Genomic DNA, 16,846 nt, shown 5'->3' on the forward strand with positions numbered 1-16,846 from the left:
GCGTGCAGTGGAATATCGGGGGCCGATTCATTCTAAAAAATCGGCCAAATAAAAAAAAAAACAAAAGGTTTAGCCGATGCAGATACGTGGCCATCGACTCAAGAGGAACAGCTGTTATGAGCAGAAAGGGTCAATGGAGCAGGAAGTGAGTCACGAAGAGAGATTCTAATGGAAGAGCTCCTCAGTTAAGGATGGGATGCATCAGATCCACCACAGGGAAGGAGCCGATCTGACCTGCACGGCGCGAAAAGTAGACTGAAGAAGCTCGGGGGGCAGCTCACCCTGAAGGTTCTCTGCTCTGAAGAGCCGATTTTGCTGAAATCGGCTGGGTCCGCATCATGACTTGGGAACCGATAGCGACACATTTGGTTAGTCCACTAATATGCTCGCCTTGATAGAGGCTCGGGGGGCAACTGATGACGCAAAACTTCCGTTCTTAAGAAGCCGATTGAAATTTCATCGGGCTGAAAACCCAGTGGTATCGACTTCAGGAGCAAGTCGTGTCGGCAGTGGTTCTGGGGCTCTCGTGAGAACGTCGTCCGCCTAGTTGTCCGCCAGAGCTCAAAGGGATGGGACATTGAGATACCGGTGCGTTGTCATCGGCTCGTTGGGCATTGGCTAAGTAACGATCGGCGGGGTCAGCAGAAGAGGGAATCGGCTCAATTAAACTCCGAAGAAATCGGCGAAATCAAATTGGGGAAAAGTTCTTCATTGATAAACTAGATTTCTTACATAGAAGAGCTGATTGCTCTCAAAAGGGAGTACTAAGGGGATACATTGCCCCGTCTACTGTTGCTGATCTTATTCTAGAGGTCCTATTCTACGGGCCGTCACTGCCCTCGTCGTCACCGTCGTCAGCGCTGTCGGCGCTGCTCCCGGCGGGCTCGTCGTCGCTGCTGTAGCGGCCGCCGGCAGGACCTTCGTTGTCCTCGTCCTCCACGTCGTCGTCGTTGTCGTCGCTATCGTAATCACTGAGATTCCCTGGCCAGGGGCAATGGCGCTTGGCCGGCGGCTCGTCGGAGGGGCTGTCGTCGTCATCCTCCTCCTCCTCTTCCTCCTCCTTCACCTCGGAGGAGGTAAAGTCATCCCAGGAAAAGCGATCGTCATCGCTCTCCTCCTCCGATTCCCCGTTGGCAAGGAAGCGGAGGTCGCTCTCCCCGTCCGTCGAGGACTGGTCGTCCTCGGACCAGATGGAGAAGTCATGGTCTGACTCCTCCCCGGCCTCAATGGCGCGGCGGATGTTGGCCGCATGGACCTCTTGTGGGCTCGGTGCTGGCATCGGCTCGGGAGAAGAGGACTCGAAGGAAAGTCCCGACGAGGCAGAGGAAGAAGAAGACATGGTGCGCAGAAGGGTTTTTTGGGGGTGCCGATGGCTGGAACAGAGGAAGGGGATAAAGATAACTAACCAGTCGGCACGGTTGAATAATGAGAAACCTGGTGGGAATTACTGCCATTACAGTTTCCGAAGGGGTAATGTCAGAGCTGTCAAATTTTGCAGAGAAGCTGAGAGGACAGGGCATAATAATGACGGATGCTGCAAATGGCTCTGATCTGCCACGACATGACCCCTCGAAAGGAAAGCACAATGATTTTGGAAATGTTATTTCCAAAACCAGGGGGGCATGTGTTATCACCAGAATTTGACCGAGTCACTGGTTTGCCACGATTTAGATTGACTTGAAGATATACATGGAAGGAAGAACAAGAATTGGCCTTATACACGAAGTTGGGCTGAATTGCCCATGTATCTGTAATATAGTAGATCGCATCTTAGATTGAAAGTTAGAGTTTTACTCGTGCACGGTTAGGTGCACGTCCGAATTAGAAAGTCCCCTGGACTATAAATATGTATCTAGGGTTTATGGAATAAACAACAACTCACGTTCAACCCAAAACAAACCAATCTCGACGCATCGCCAACTCCTTCATCTCGAGGGTTTCAATCAGGTAAGCGACATGCTGCCTAGATCGCATCTTGCGATCTAGGCAGCACAAGCTCCACGTTGATCATGCGTTGCTCGTACTGAAGCGTCTTTGATGGCGAGCAACGTAGTTATCATAGATGTGTTAGGGTTAGCATAGCTCTTCGTATAACATGCTTACGTAGTGCAGCCCTTGCATGTCTAGCCGCCCTCACGCCTATCTCAGGTGTGGGGGCGGCACCCTGCTTGTTCATCATCTAGTAGATCTGATCCGTTACGATTGCTCCTTGTTCTGCAAGGATTAGTTTAATATCTGCAATAGTTAGGCCTTACAAAGGGGGGGAGGATCCAGCGGCACGTAGGGTGGCGTTCGCAAGTCCTAAACAGGATGTTCCGAGGATCAACGCCATGTTGGTTTTTAGGCCTTGTTTAGGATCGGCTTATGAGCACCGTGCGTGGCCGCGAGGCCCAACCTGGAGTAGGATGATCCGATTATGCGGTGAAAACCCTAAATCGTCGTAGATCTCATTAGCTATATCTTGATCAAGCAGGATCACCAAGTATTCGTGCACCCCGTATGAATCATGGGTGGATCGGCTCTTTGAGCCGATCCACAGGATAACCTGAGAGCCGATCGAGGCTCGTATTTAATGTTTACGTGTATGCCATGCAGGAACTAAGCGAGGCATCCCCATCACCTTCCTGACCAGGTATAGGTCAGGTGGCACGCCCTTGCACTTCGCATCGCCGCGTGTGACCAGAAGAGCATTGCGGGCCGTCGCTCGGAGGGGTCTCAGCCAGCCGCAGCTCTAGGCTCTTCCCGGCTCTACACTGTGTTGACAGGCCGCTGCCCGCCGGTGGGTTTTGGCAGTCAACACAGGTACATGATGCTTGGACCTTCAACGGTCCTCGAACTAAGGTGTTTTCAAGCAGACCTAGCAATCGCAAGAAGCCCAGGGGAAGCTAGTCGGATCCATATGAGATAAGGTTAGGCGGATCCGTAGCATGCACAGCTGGAAAAGCAACTTGAGTCTTGATTCCGCTATGCTTAGCCGGAACCAACCCTCGGGGGCTGCGATTTTGATCTTAAGTGAAAAGTGTGTTTCCTTTCGAGTATTAGTGCTGGAAATTTCCGCCTAGATGCTTGGGATTTATACTATTCCTTGGTCACATATAAAGATAAAGCTACTCTAAGAGCTCCATCGATGAAGTTCTCTTTGGAGCAACTAACCGAAAAATTTCCACCTTGACGCTTGGGGGCTAAGTTTCTGAGCATCGAGTCTCCTTGGAGCAAGCCGACTCAATGCTCGGGGGCTACATACATATGGTTATGTCAAGAAAATTTCAAAGATGGCAAAAATCTGGCTAACTAGTCGGATCCGCACCTAATTTTTTGGTAGCCGGATCCGCACCTAATTTTTGGTAGTCGGATCCGCACCTTAACTTTTTGGTAGCCGGATCCGCACCTAGTTTTTTGGTAGCCGGATCCGCACCTAATTTTCGGTAGCCGGATCCGCACCTAATTTTTTGTTAGTTGGATCCGCACCTATATTTTGGGTAGTCGGATCCACACCTATATTTTGGCTAGTCAGATCCGAACCTACATTTGGCTAGTCGGATCCATACCGAAGATTACGTTGGATGGTGTCTTCGAAGAATCTGACCATTGGATCATGAAGTTTCCGACCAATACTTGGTTGGAGATATGAAGTTTGGAGTCCTTCAAGATTCTCTATTATTCGTTCCAGCCAAAGGATGAAGATACATGCGCAAGTTGAGCTGGATGGAAGAACGGTGAATCTTGGAGAACTCCGGGGGCTACTGTTGTGGATATACTTCATAGGTATACCATCGACATGGTCCGATTCCGGCAAGCCTGGGTGGCCCACAGATGGTGGTGGTAGCATATGGCCCACCGGACAGCCCAGTTGTTGTTGATCAAGATGGAAGATGTCCAACCCAGGAACAAGGAGCCGGATCCGAACCGCCCTACGAAGGTAGCCGGATCCGAACCGCTCTGCAAAGGTAGCCGGATCCGAACCGCCCTACAGAGGTACCCGGATCCTAACCGCCCTAGGAAGGTAGCCGGATCCGAACCACCTTACAGAGGTACCCGGATCCGAACCGACCTACAGAGGTACCCGGATCCGAAGAGGTCTATGCCAAGAGTCAGATCCGTGAAGGCCCATGAAGGAAGCCGGACCCGTGGAGGCCCATAAGGAACCCGAATCCAGTACGACGTAGATGGAAGGCAGATCCTTGACGTACACGGCAAGACATTGTACCGTAGTTAGGCAACCTGTAATCCGGCTAGGACTCTCCATGTAAACCCTAGATCCGTGCGCCTATATAAGCCGGATCCCGGGAGCCCTGAGGGGAGATCTCGAGCTAGAAGCGAGACAACCACAACTCATTGTAACAACGCGAAAGCGCCCAGATAATTCCAGACAAGCAGCAGTAGGCCCTGTCATCGTGCAGGTGTTCCGAAGCTGGGTAAATCGCGTACCACCGTCCCGTGTGCACTCCGCCCTATGGCCCCTACTTCTTCTCCCCCTCGTGAGGATCCCTCCTCCGAGGTACCGTCGAATAGGCAACGACAGACTGCTTGATGAAGATGTCTTCGCCCTTTGACCTGCCCCCCGCGGTCGTCAATCTGGCCCCCGAGGCTGGTCGCCGGGCAGGAAGGAAGCCGGGAAGTTGGGGTCTTGACATTAGGGCGTGGCGATGGGGAGGTGTTGGGCCCCTGCGGGTTGTCTGCGGTGGATATTGTTGCCGACCACAAGGGATAGAGAGATGGGCGGAGGTCAGCGAGGAGAGGATCTTCGGGCGAGCGGAGCGGTTCTCAACTGCGGCGGCAGGCGGAAGATCTACGTGCGAGCGGAGCTGCGATTGCGGGAGGGTTTCCTCCTTCCGTATAGAGCATAAATGAGATGGCCCGCAGGCGCGGCCCATGTTCACGTAGGGGTTGTTTGCGTTTAGCCATCGATGGACGGAGGTAGGTGGGACGACCAAACGTATTGTGGATGGCAGAATAAGGAACCACTTTAGTCTTTTAAGTTGTAGAGATAATAAATAAAAAATAAATTCTAATCCTCTTCCTCCTCCTCCTCCTCGTCGTCATCATCTTCCAGACCAAGCTCTTTTTCCACCATATCCGTGAACGAGGTCATATCTGGAGTCCAACCAGACATGGTGTAGAAGATTTGAGAGAGTGGAGGAGATGAATGAGATGAAATGGGTGTGGAGTGAGTGAAACCATATGGGGGGTATTTATAGGGGGTGGGGATGAAATTTTGGGGTTTTTGGCTTTTTTTCGAATTTTTTGAGGTAGCAACGGCTACCCCAACGGCTAGCTGACGTGGACGAATCAGATCGCGCCACGTCAGCTAGCCGTTACCCCCTCCCTCTCGCCCGCGCTCTCGCCCCCCTCTCGCCCCCAGTGCGGGCCGCAGCCGGGCGGTAGCGGGCGCTACCGCCCGGCGGTGGATCCACCGCCCCGTGCTGCCATCTCGCCCGCCTCTCGCCTCCCTCTCGCCCCGACGCGGGCGGTACCGCCCCTCCTCCAGCCCGCGTTGGCACCAGCCTTAGGTGCGGCCGAGGGGTGGTTGAGCATTTTGGTGGCTGCACCTGAAACTCTAGCAGCGACGACCGGGCCTCTCTGCCGGGTTGACCGCCCTGTCTGAGCTCCTCCCCGTCCAAGCCTCACCGGCGAAGAGATCCTCCTCCGCCCGCGACTGGGAGATCGAGCGGCGCCTCCCATCCTGTTGCTGCTGCTTGTCGGCTGCTGCCCCGAGCTCTGTCCTCGACTCCCACCCCGAGGTGAGGTCCCTACCGTCCGAGCAAGGTGAACTGCTGATGGATCCTGCTGTGGATTTGTATTGTCGTCCGCTGCTCTCTCCGTGAGAGCTGAATTTCTGATGAGCCTTATTGTTTGCTATGCTGCTGTGTTGCTTCTAGTAGTTGACACAATGCCAAGCTCTTGCTATTAATTCACACCATGATCATGATCTTATTGCTGTTGAAGGAAACATGACAGGAAGTGGAGAATGATGGATGTTCCTCTCAGCTCAAAGCATGGAGACCAGAGGGATGTAGAGAATGATGGATGTTTCTCTCGCGGGCTTCACATCGGTTGGTAGGAGAGGTGGCTGCAGGGGAAGCTCCAGCAGCGGCGGCGTCAACGTCAATCCATTGGTGAGGGGAATACAAAGGTGAGGAATTTAACTATGTTGTTTAGTGATTTTCAGAGCTAGTCTGAATTTGAATGGAATCTGATTTTCAGTGTTTCTAGTCTGAATGTGAATTATGTGTTTGTATGCGTTAGAATGGATTTCATGTGCAGCAGACCCCAACGAGCACTCGTGGTCATGCTTCTTTGGAGATTCTTCATATGTGGAGAGGTGACTGGTCTCATACGTATTTACACATGTAAATCAATATCAAGTGTAAAATAAGATCAATTCCATATATTCTTTCATTAGAATACAATGTTCAATACTATTGTTTCCGTCATGTCAAACAATCTGTTTTCTGTTCATTAAGATGAATAAAACAGAAGCAATGCCATAAACCCCTTCCAATTAAGGTATAAATCCACTAGTAGGAGCAGCATGCAGTATTTGTTTATAGGTATATCTCAGTGCATTAAGAAATCATACCTTCAGCGCAGCCTCTGCGGGCATCTCAATAGCAACTTTTTATGCTTAGTGTGTTTCAGAATGCTGTGATCTGAATGTTATATGCTCTTATTTGCTGCAGAATTTACACAGTGGGTAAAATTTCTGTGAACAGAATGTGAAGAAGAAGGATGCCAGGGTGATCTTAGAGAAGGGAAAAAAAGATATATTATGTTGGAGAAGAAAGCTCAGCAGCTGAAAAGCTGGTAGTAGTGTTAATGAAGCAAGAAAAGAAGATGATCCAGAGAGCATATAGAGCAGAAATGAGAGAGATACGAAGAGATGGGCTTTGTAATTCTAGACGTAGGTTGTGCATCTATGTATGTTTTTTGTGCATTGTTCGTCAGCGGCATTGTTTGACTTGGCTGAGATGTGTAAACGGTAATGTGCTTCAGAAACAGATTTTCCTTGAATAAATAAAAAAAGTTGAGGTGCAATATGTTGGTGCAAATGTGCCAGAATCGTCACTTGAGAGTCACGTCAGTGTGTGTGCGAACCAGATCAGGGGTATCAGCGACGAACAGTTGTGCCTTTTTACGTTAAAACATAATTGCCAGAAAAAACAGATAGCCTTCTGTAATTTCCTCCTGGGTAGACAAAAGACAAAAACTTGCTCATGTGATTTTTGATTAAGAACGGGTGTTTCCGCAAGATTCCATTTCAGGATAAGTCCACCGTTACCTTTTTTTTGACAGAGTAATAACCTTTATTATTCAAACATAGTCATATCTGTTACAAGCCCTAGGCATAAGGAAACTGGGAGGATCATCTAACCAGGAACCCAAATTGGATCGGCTGGCTTGCCTAGCTAGTACATCAGCTGCCTCGTTGGACTCTCTCGGGCAGTGGTGAAAGGTTACTACTACAAACTCTCTAGCTAATTTTACACACTCATTTAAAATTGCAGCTGCTGGTCCTAGGAACTGGGCATTGCCATTTAGAGCGTCCATAATAGTCATGCTATCTGAGTTGACGACAATCCGATTACAACCCATATGTAGTGCTAGTTGGAGGCCATGCTGCACTGCTAGAGCTTCTGCTGTATCAACGCTATCAGCCTTAGTAATAACATGATTACTCGCTCCAACGAAGAACCCTTTGGAGTCACGCAATATAGCTCCTGTGGCTCCTGTATGTGTATCTATATCAAACGTTGCATCAGTATTTAGCTTGATCAGCCCTTTGTTCGGTTTTACCCAACCATGCCTCTTAACTCCCTCCTTCCTCGATGTTGTTGCCGCAACGTAGTCCACCGTAGGTTGCGCTGCAAGTCCGACCAATTCAGACAGTGGCGGACGCACAAAATTGCCCTAGAATGGACACATCTTACTAATTTTCTTTTTTTTTCACTGTCATATGTGATAAAAATATTGCATAAATGACTAACTAATTTAAAAAAAAAATTTGGCCCACCCAAACACCATGCTGCGTACTCCCCTGAATTCAGATGGCCCAAGAAACAATAGGTCATCCTCCTGAAGATGCCCTAAACACTACAGGCGAGCAAGTACCGGGCTGGCCGGCCAGCCGGAGACATCGTCCTCATCGACGGTTTCTGCCGACGGCGACCCTGTAAGGTCAGCAAGCAACAATACTGTTGTCTGTGCTACCCGTGCACGTCCTGCTATAAGCAGAATCAGCAGATACATATTTGGCGCCATGTTTGTTTCCAGTTAGGTGTGCACGGAGGGATAGACGGAGGCCCGTTCGATTCAATTTGACGGCAGATTCCGGTACAGTAGTAGTAGAACTGCAGAAGAGCCGCGCCCTGAACCATTTGAACGGATGGCCGGTGTGTCACAACTCGTAAATGACTTGCCCAACTTGAAAAGACGAAGTATTATTTTCTTATATATGTTTGATCAAACTTTACTTAGCTTCACTTTAAAAAGAAAATATACGTTTTAGTCATTTGAACGGATGGTGTGTCACAACTCGTAAATGCACGCCAAATGGAAAAGACTTGCCCAACTTGAACGCGCATTAATTCTTCAATCCTGCTAACATGAAAACCGACAATTAAAATTCACATTCTAGCCTATAATATTATTCCATCGCGACGAGCTTAAAACATCATCATATTCCAGCCGTTGCCATCGGCTCATCACCGTTGCCGGGATTAAATCTTGGTGATCAAAATTCTAAAGACGGCAAGACAATTATCTGGATAAAAACGACGAGAAGAACATGATCAGACATGTGCACGTGAGATAGGAGACTGAAACAGGAACACCAATTTACAACTATTTTTTGTATCAAAATCAAACTCACGTCCACGATCGTGAACATGTCTCACTACTCCAGGACTAGCTAATTAAGATCCTGGCAGACTGGCAGTAACAACCACCTAAAGGCAGGCCAAAGGGAGAAAACTTCATCGCTCTGCAGCATCGAAACGATAGTAAAGATCATCACCGTTTGGGGAAATAAATCTTGGTGTTGCCGGTACATCGGACGCTGGGATCGGTCATCCAAGGGATGCTCTCGCTCTCCAGGAACACAGCCGCATTTTCTTTTCTGTAGCGACTGGATAGCTGCAGGCAGCGGAGGCTCGGCGTGCAAATCCTCTTCGTGGTTCCCGTGATCTCCTCGCCCTGCCAATCGCAGAATATGTCACAGTCGACGACGCTGAGAAACTCCAGCGAGGGGGACATGCACGAGGAAGTCGCCTTGGAGGTGGAGGTCGCAGTTCACGAGGGTGAGCTGCACCAGCGCCGGGGAGCGGGTGAAATCGAGGAGGCCGTCGACGAGGCGGACGTGCTCGAGATGCAGCGTTGTCAGGTGCGGGGAGGCGAACGCGAGGGAGCACCGCGGCTGCCACGGCGTGGACCGGACGTTGATGCGGGCGCCTCAGCAGGTCAGTGTCGATCTCGTGGCCCGTCCAGTCGCAGGCCGTGCCGGGCCGGCACGGGGGCCTGGCCTCGTGGCCCGGGCACAACCCCAGGCTTTGCCGGGCCGGAACGCTGCCTGTTTGGCACACGTGGCCCACGTGCTTTTTATTTCCTGGTGGTTGTTTTCTAAGGCCCATCCAGCCATACCCCATAAAAAATGCAGAAATTCTACTATGAAAGAAATAATAAGATGGTGGTGTGGTTGGGAAACCTGCGCTGGAGGTTGAGGTCCCAGGTTCTAACCCCCTCCAACTCAGTTTTTGAGTAATACTAGTTGAATGCCCGAACGTTGCTACGGTCTAATAAGTTTGAGCCTCATACATTGATCAAAGCAATTATAATCATATATTCAATATTATTGCTACCCATCATTATCGCCTTGCATCTACTTGCCCTTATATTTTGGTAAATCAATGAAATCTACGTATTTTCCTTGTTAATACTTACATACTTCACAAATATTTTTGGACACAATATTGGAGAAAAGAAGATATCTTCGCAAAATACATGAATATGAACTTTACCATACTCAATAAAGTTATCTAGATGTCCATCTTTTGAGTTAATAGCTAGCTGCCGCTTATTCTTCCAGGACTCAATGCTTGACTCAATGGTGAATATGGCCCGACGGAGTGACATGTGTGTATACTTATCTTGACACGAAATGAACATCCCCCACATGACACCTGGAAATATGAATCTCAAAGAACCTCGCCCCTAAATTCCGCTTGTCTCTCCCACGACTTTCGTGTCCTGCCCGTTGCACCGGCGCAACCACCCGCGAGGGAGACATCCAAGCTGCTCTCCCCTACCGTAGTGCCAGGAAGCTCTGTCCCGGTGTAGCAGTCCGCGTTGGTTTCCCTTGCAATCTATGTCAAGCAGATAGTGCGGTCTACTGGTGGTGTCGCGACAGACGACGTCAAGGAGGGCGGCCGTGGTGGAAGGCATGTGGTTAGCGAAGCAGCGTAGTTGCACTGCTGGGCAGAGAAGAAGCTGTCCGAGAACACTGGGGAGAATACAAGCACTGGTGGATCTGCAGCCGAGCGTCGCCATGTACGCGGGGGAGTGCAGCGAGCGCCAGTGGATACACCGATAAGCACGGCCGTGAAAACCGGCAGAGAGGAGTGACCGCAGGGATGCAGTGGCAGAACAAGCATAAGACCTCTAGCGGCGTCGAGGAGTGTCCCGGCGGCATCGAGATATGCGATTTGGTAAATGGGAATAAAATGGTTGACTCCTTCGATATTCGGATTGCCACATGTCAAATGTGGGAGGTCGTCCACGAATCTGGCATGTACGACCCAGGTCGTATGGGATTTTCTTCTCATAATTACATATCGTTCAGTTGTAAAGACCCAATGGGCACCAATGATCTTGTTTTAAAAAAATCATTCTTTTTATCCCAGTAACTTGACAAAAGTGTAGATCTAGTAGTCATTTTCAATCTCCCAAAACATATCAAATTTTTTCATTTTTTCTAGCAGAAAATAAAATAAATTTCGAGTTGAGATTTTGCATGATTGTGAGATGTATTATTGACAGTTCGCAAAATTATTTTCAGATTTTTTAGTAACTTGTAAATATATTTTTTATTTTTTAAATGGCGAGAGCACTCGAGCTCGCGAGCCAAAAACATTTTTCGTGGCAACGGTCCTTATATACCTGCCAGTACGATGGTGCCAAAAGCATCCGAGGCCATTCCAATAGATCCTTTAAGGCGTCTTCGTACAACAAAACAAGATCCTAGTAGGTTCTCAAAAAAAAAAACAAGATCCTCGTAGGGACTATGTAGAACATTTTTTCCCCAACCGAATTCCAGATTGGTTGATATTACAAGTACTTTAAGATGCACATTTTCTTCCCAGCAAAAAAAGCACACTATTTTTCATGAGGATCCAGTTCATTGCGAAACGCCCACAAGTTCTAGATATACTCGTATAATACGAGGAACCTATTTCACAAATAATGGCAAGCATGCAAGGTGCGAGGTGCAATTACAAGTTACCGAATAACCAGTCGGGACCGCTGTCATGGAGTGTGGCCTTGTCTTTGTAGGAGACAACCCAATACACCTCCACTTGTCGCCGAGCACAGAGGGGAGCAAATCGACGACAACTCTCCTCATGTCGTCTGCCACGAAGTAATCGGTGTTGTGGACCCACACAGTCGCTGAGGGCATTGGCGAGCGCCCAGGTGAGTAGGTCCATGTATGCGTTGCAGCGAGATTAAAGGCGAGAAAAACTTGGGCGACGGCGCCTCTGCTCCTCTCTTTCCTAGGATATATTTTATGGAACGAGATGGAGAGTCAGAGACAACAAAAAATTCTCCCTTTCCTATTGCATGCAGCCGTCGTACATAGTAGAAATGAATTCCTAATTAATTGCAAAAAAAATCTCCCTTTCCTGTTGCATGCGGCCATCGTTGATAGAAATGGATCCCAAATTAATTGCAAACAATTTCTCCCTTTCCTATTGCATGCGGCCCATAGATAGAAATAGGCCCCTAATTAATTGGGCACATTTAACTTTGCATGCGGTGAGATTGTTTCCTAGTAATAAATTGACATTCGTTTGAGATTGTTTTTAAATTAATTGATAACGTGATTGATGATACCATAATTTGTTATGCGGTGACAGAGGCAACTCGATGTGAATTTAGATCGGACAAAGCGGAGGCCATAAGATTGATTGGACGGACATGATGCTCCCAATGACGACCACCAAATTACGTTGAGTGTCAAACGACCAACTCCCATTTAATAGTAAAGATATACAACACAACTTGCTGTGTACTATTCACGTGGGCCGGCACGCGTGCCTTAGGTTGCGGCCCAGGCACGCACCTGAATTTCATGGGTTGTGCCCGTCGTGGGCTTTTTTTGCGTGCTGCGGGCCGGCACGCCAAAGCCTGGCCCGTTGGCTAGGTATGGTTGTTTGGCTGGCACGGAATTGTACCATCATTTCATTTGAAAATTCCATCCGAATTACTCCGTGCATTACAACGATTCATGCCCCCGACCGGTCATTTGACTGGAAAACAGACGCGTCCTCAAACCCCCTCGTCCCGAACAGATCCCTCTCCTCAAACCTCGTCCTCACCGTCGTCTCGCCGGATCCTCCCCACCGCGCTTTTCTTGTTGCCTGCCCGACGACCAACCGCCTCCGGTGAGTGGCCGACGACCACAACAACCCTCCTCCAACACAGGCAAGTTTCCCCTCCGTCTCTCCTCCTTTTCCCTCTCTCTCGCATGTCCGTTTCAAGCTACTGAACCCTAACCCTACCCCTTTCCAGTCTTGTTCGTCAATCAATCTCAAGATCTAGAGACCTGGCGTGAAACTGGACAGAATTTGGCCTCCCACCTCGTCCCTGACTTCTCACACGGGCCCTCCACATCGTACCCACCTCGATCTTGCCCTTCATCAGATCCAGCATCCAAGGTATGCTCCAATCCACATCTCTTCCCCCTTTCTTTCTCTCTCTGTTACATAGTTGGCTGATTATTGTTTGGGTGGTGTACTGAGAGCCTGCTTCGAGAGCCTGATTTTTTGTTTGGATGGTGTACTGATTATTATTTGGGTGGTGTACTGAGAGCCTACTTCAAATTTGTTAAATACTAGTCAGAGTAGTCAACATATGCGATCGTACACACTGTCAAACCTTCACAATAACTTGGCCACGGACAAGAGATAGAAACGTAACGATAGATTACTGCCATACTTTTACTGAAATCCCTTTGGTTCTGAGCCAAGACAGACAGTGAATTGACCATAGCGATAAAATGGAAAGGCAATAACTACTGAAGTCTGAAACTTAAACAGTGATAACACAAAAAAAGTAAAACGTTTCAGCCATGTCTTTCGGGTTCGACGAATGCTGCCCAAGAAGACGCCATTGCCACCTCATAATATCGTGCATTACTTTCCTAGTTAAGAATTTAACCCCAGCTAGTGCTTATTCCTATTTTCGTCTCACAGACGGAGTTGCTGCAGCTCTTCATTCACCCCATCATCTTCAGTCTCCTTTGCAGAACCTTCAAAGGAGCACATCGTATTAGTCAAGAAATAAAGGCTTCAGCGCATTGATTGTCTAATGCTTGACTGCCTGTAAGGTTAGATAAGTTACACAAATATAATAACTTTGTAGTACTGAGGTATAATAACTGATTCATTATGCCTATTCATGACTACAGTATATAACTTTTTCACATCAACTGAAACTGGACTGAATAAACAGAGAAGCATTCTCATGATATCACAACAAAAGATACCAGTAGCGATAGCTGAACTAGCTCACCATTTGTATTCAGTGTGACACCACATACAAATTATTTTTTCTTGAGTTAATTGGTACCTCACCATTGTATTTTTTTTCGATAAAGGAGCATAGCCCCAGCCTCTGCATCAATAGATGCACACTGCTTTCTTTATTAAAAACTTAGTTTAAAGTCACCACAGGTCCATCATCACTTATTACAATCATGGAAAAGCTAAGATCGATTCATGAATCGACCAAAAGAAAATACGGCTAACAGAAAAGCTATGCATTTGCTATTCTATTAAGATGCCGCCATCCAGTAGCCTGGAAAAAGAAGTCCTGAGCGACCACTAGCATCCGGTTGCATCCAATAACCATTCCTCCCGCTGCTCCACCAGGAGAAGGAAAACCCATTGCTGGATTGAAAGCGCAGCTCGCCGGATAACCTGCAAAAAATTAGTTCCAGTCTGTTTGTTAAAGATAATATCATTTCTGGTCCTCCAAATGGCCCAACAAATGGCCGAAACACCAACTCTAATTTTGTGCTTGTCATCTAATCTCACACCATTCAACCATCTACCAAACATATTAGTAATATTAGCTAGTGGTGGAATATTGTAGGTGAAGTACATCATACGCCAAATTATCTTCGCAAAAGGACAATGGATAAACAAATGATTAACGGTTTCCGTGGAATCACAAAAACAACATTTTTTACATCCCTTCCACTTCCGTTTAGCTAAATTATCCTTAGTTAATAATACCTTATTATTGAGCAACCACATAAAAATCTTAATTTTCAAAGGTATCTTTAACTTCCATAAGTATTTACGAAGATACGCAGCATGTCCATTCATCAAATCAAGGTACATAGGCTTGACTGAAAAAATACCCGACTCAGTAAGCTTCCAAATAAACTTGTCTGGTTGTGTATTTAAGTTAATAGTGATTAACCGTTGGCATAGATGTAACCATTGTAAATACCTCGCCATTGTATTAGCCGGTAGCAAAAATCCTTCCTGAACCAAATATTTATGTCATGTCTTTTCTAGTGAACGCCATTTCTGTTAGCTGGTAGCTAAAATTCCCATCTCAACCAAATATTTTTGTCCTATCTTGGTACGATTAAGTGGTTTGCTGGTGTTACTCTTAGCACTAATGGGAGGACATTTTTCTGAATATTGGTTGTTTTATGTGGTGCCTGCCTCTGAGATGTTATTCATGCATTTAAATTAGGCACAATCCTAACTCATCTTACCTATACACCTAACTATGAATGCTAATCCTGGGCTATGAATGCTCGATCCTTCATGAATTCTTGTTTGCTTGCCTAGTGGTGGTAGGCTGATTGATTGATTCTTAGAAAATATATTTGCAGATGGCTGATCTACCACTAGAGTTATATCATGAGAAGAGGAAGAAAAGGAAGTGGGCAGCAGCTGGGTTCTTTATTACCGTAGTTGCAGTATGTACTGTAGGAGAAAGATAGTTGAGCTTGGTGATTTCAGTGAGGAAGAGGCCGAGACTAGAATTAGGAGGCAGATGCTTAGGAATATTTACCTGGGTCCAAATCTATATTGCTATGATACTCTAAGGTTTACCAAAAGGTCCTTCTTCGACCTATGTGCCATGTTACATGAAAGGGCTGGATTGAAAGACACCTTCCACGTGACCGGTGAAGAGGTTGTGACCATTGTATTGCTTGCACTTGGCCATGGCATGAAGTTTAGGTTGATCCGTAGCACCTATAGGTTGACACTTGAGCCAATTAGTAGACATTTCAATGAGGTGTTAGGAGCCATTCTTTCTTTATCCCATGAAATCATCAAGTTGCCAGACCCTGCTACTGAACTACCCGAGGATCACAAATGGAGGTGGTTCCCCGATGGGCTTGGAGCCTTAGATGGCACACATGTTGATGTCTGTGTTCCGCTACGCAAGCAAGGTAGATATAGGAATAAGAAGAAGGCCATAACAAGAAGGTACAAGGTCATTCATATTCACTAGTTATCCTATTATTTGCAGGCCAACAAAGATGCAGCCTCGTATAGGTACAAGGTCATCAAGTATTGGGACATGATCAGTACACTTTATAACAGAGACCGTGTTACGGACGAGGGTGCAAGGACAACAAATGGGAGCGCAGCTGAAATGGTGGAGGAGATTGCTCACACCACCACAACCAATAAAGATGCCAACTCCTCAACTAAGGATGACGAAGATTGTCCAAAGAAGAGGTACCAATCCGATGACTCGATCGCAACAATGCTTGGAGATAAATTAGACAATTTTACTGCTGTGTTCAAAGCCGATGCTCCTGAGCCACCACCAAAGCCAGCAAGTCCTGAAGAAATATGGGATCTCCTTGGTGGAATACCAGACCTAGAATATGATTAGCTGTTGGCAATATATGATGTTCTAGTTGTCGGTGATCGCAAGTTCAAGTCTCTGTTGGCACTACGTGAAAGGATGAAGAAGAAGTGGGTTCTGAATCAAATAAGCATATGATTGAGATACTCCTTTGTGATGTAGCAGTCTACCTGGAACTTATTTAAACTCTGGAACTTGTGATGTAGCAGCCTTTGTGATGTGCAACTTATTTAAACTCTGAAACTTATATTTATTAAGTTGATGCATTTATGTTTTATGGACTAGAACTTTGGAACTTGGATGATATGTGGATTATGATCTATGTTTCGGTATTTTGTAGAATGTTTTAAGGTCAAAAATTATGAGAAATACTTGTTGCAATCACGTGATGCATGCGTTTTTATTTTAGTACATGGAAGCCATTTACAAATTCAATATTGAATTCTACTGTCATTTGCAATTCCTGTGGCAACCAAACAAGTGTCCATTTCTGAAATTACAATGTAAATGTATTCATTTCAAAGTGCTACAAATGAAATGAAAGCCTAGCTTTCAAATGACTTCTAAGGTTTTTGCAAAAATCTTTAGTCAACAATATTTTTTGGACCGTTTTACCCTCTCACCAAAATACATAATACAGCAATGTACCATGGTACGGTTGGTTTATTTTCTTCTCCTACCCTGGCCGAACGAACGGCGACACAAACCAATAGATTTGTCACCGCTTGCCTCC

At 46.9% G+C, this 16,846-nt stretch overlaps 2 long non-coding RNA genes across 2 annotated transcripts; both read left to right on the forward strand.

Moving 5' to 3' along the window:
- Nucleotides 1-5,930: 5,930 nt before the first annotated feature.
- On the forward strand, nucleotides 5,931-7,035 carry LOC127348326 (uncharacterized). The gene is made up of 2 exons (XR_007879740.1): nucleotides 5,931-6,338; nucleotides 6,681-7,035. It is a non-coding gene; the product is annotated as an uncharacterized lncRNA (long non-coding RNA).
- A 5,478-nt stretch (nucleotides 7,036-12,513) lies between these two features.
- LOC139830460 (uncharacterized) lies at nucleotides 12,514-15,762 on the forward strand. The gene is made up of 3 exons (XR_011742445.1): nucleotides 12,514-12,693; nucleotides 12,781-12,926; nucleotides 15,122-15,762. It is a non-coding gene; the product is annotated as an uncharacterized lncRNA (long non-coding RNA).
- The last annotated feature ends 1,084 nt before the right edge of the window (nucleotides 15,763-16,846 follow it).

This window comes from Lolium perenne, chromosome 4, assembly GCF_019359855.2.
Source record: "Lolium perenne isolate Kyuss_39 chromosome 4, Kyuss_2.0, whole genome shotgun sequence".
NCBI lineage: Eukaryota > Viridiplantae > Streptophyta > Magnoliopsida > Poales > Poaceae > Lolium > Lolium perenne.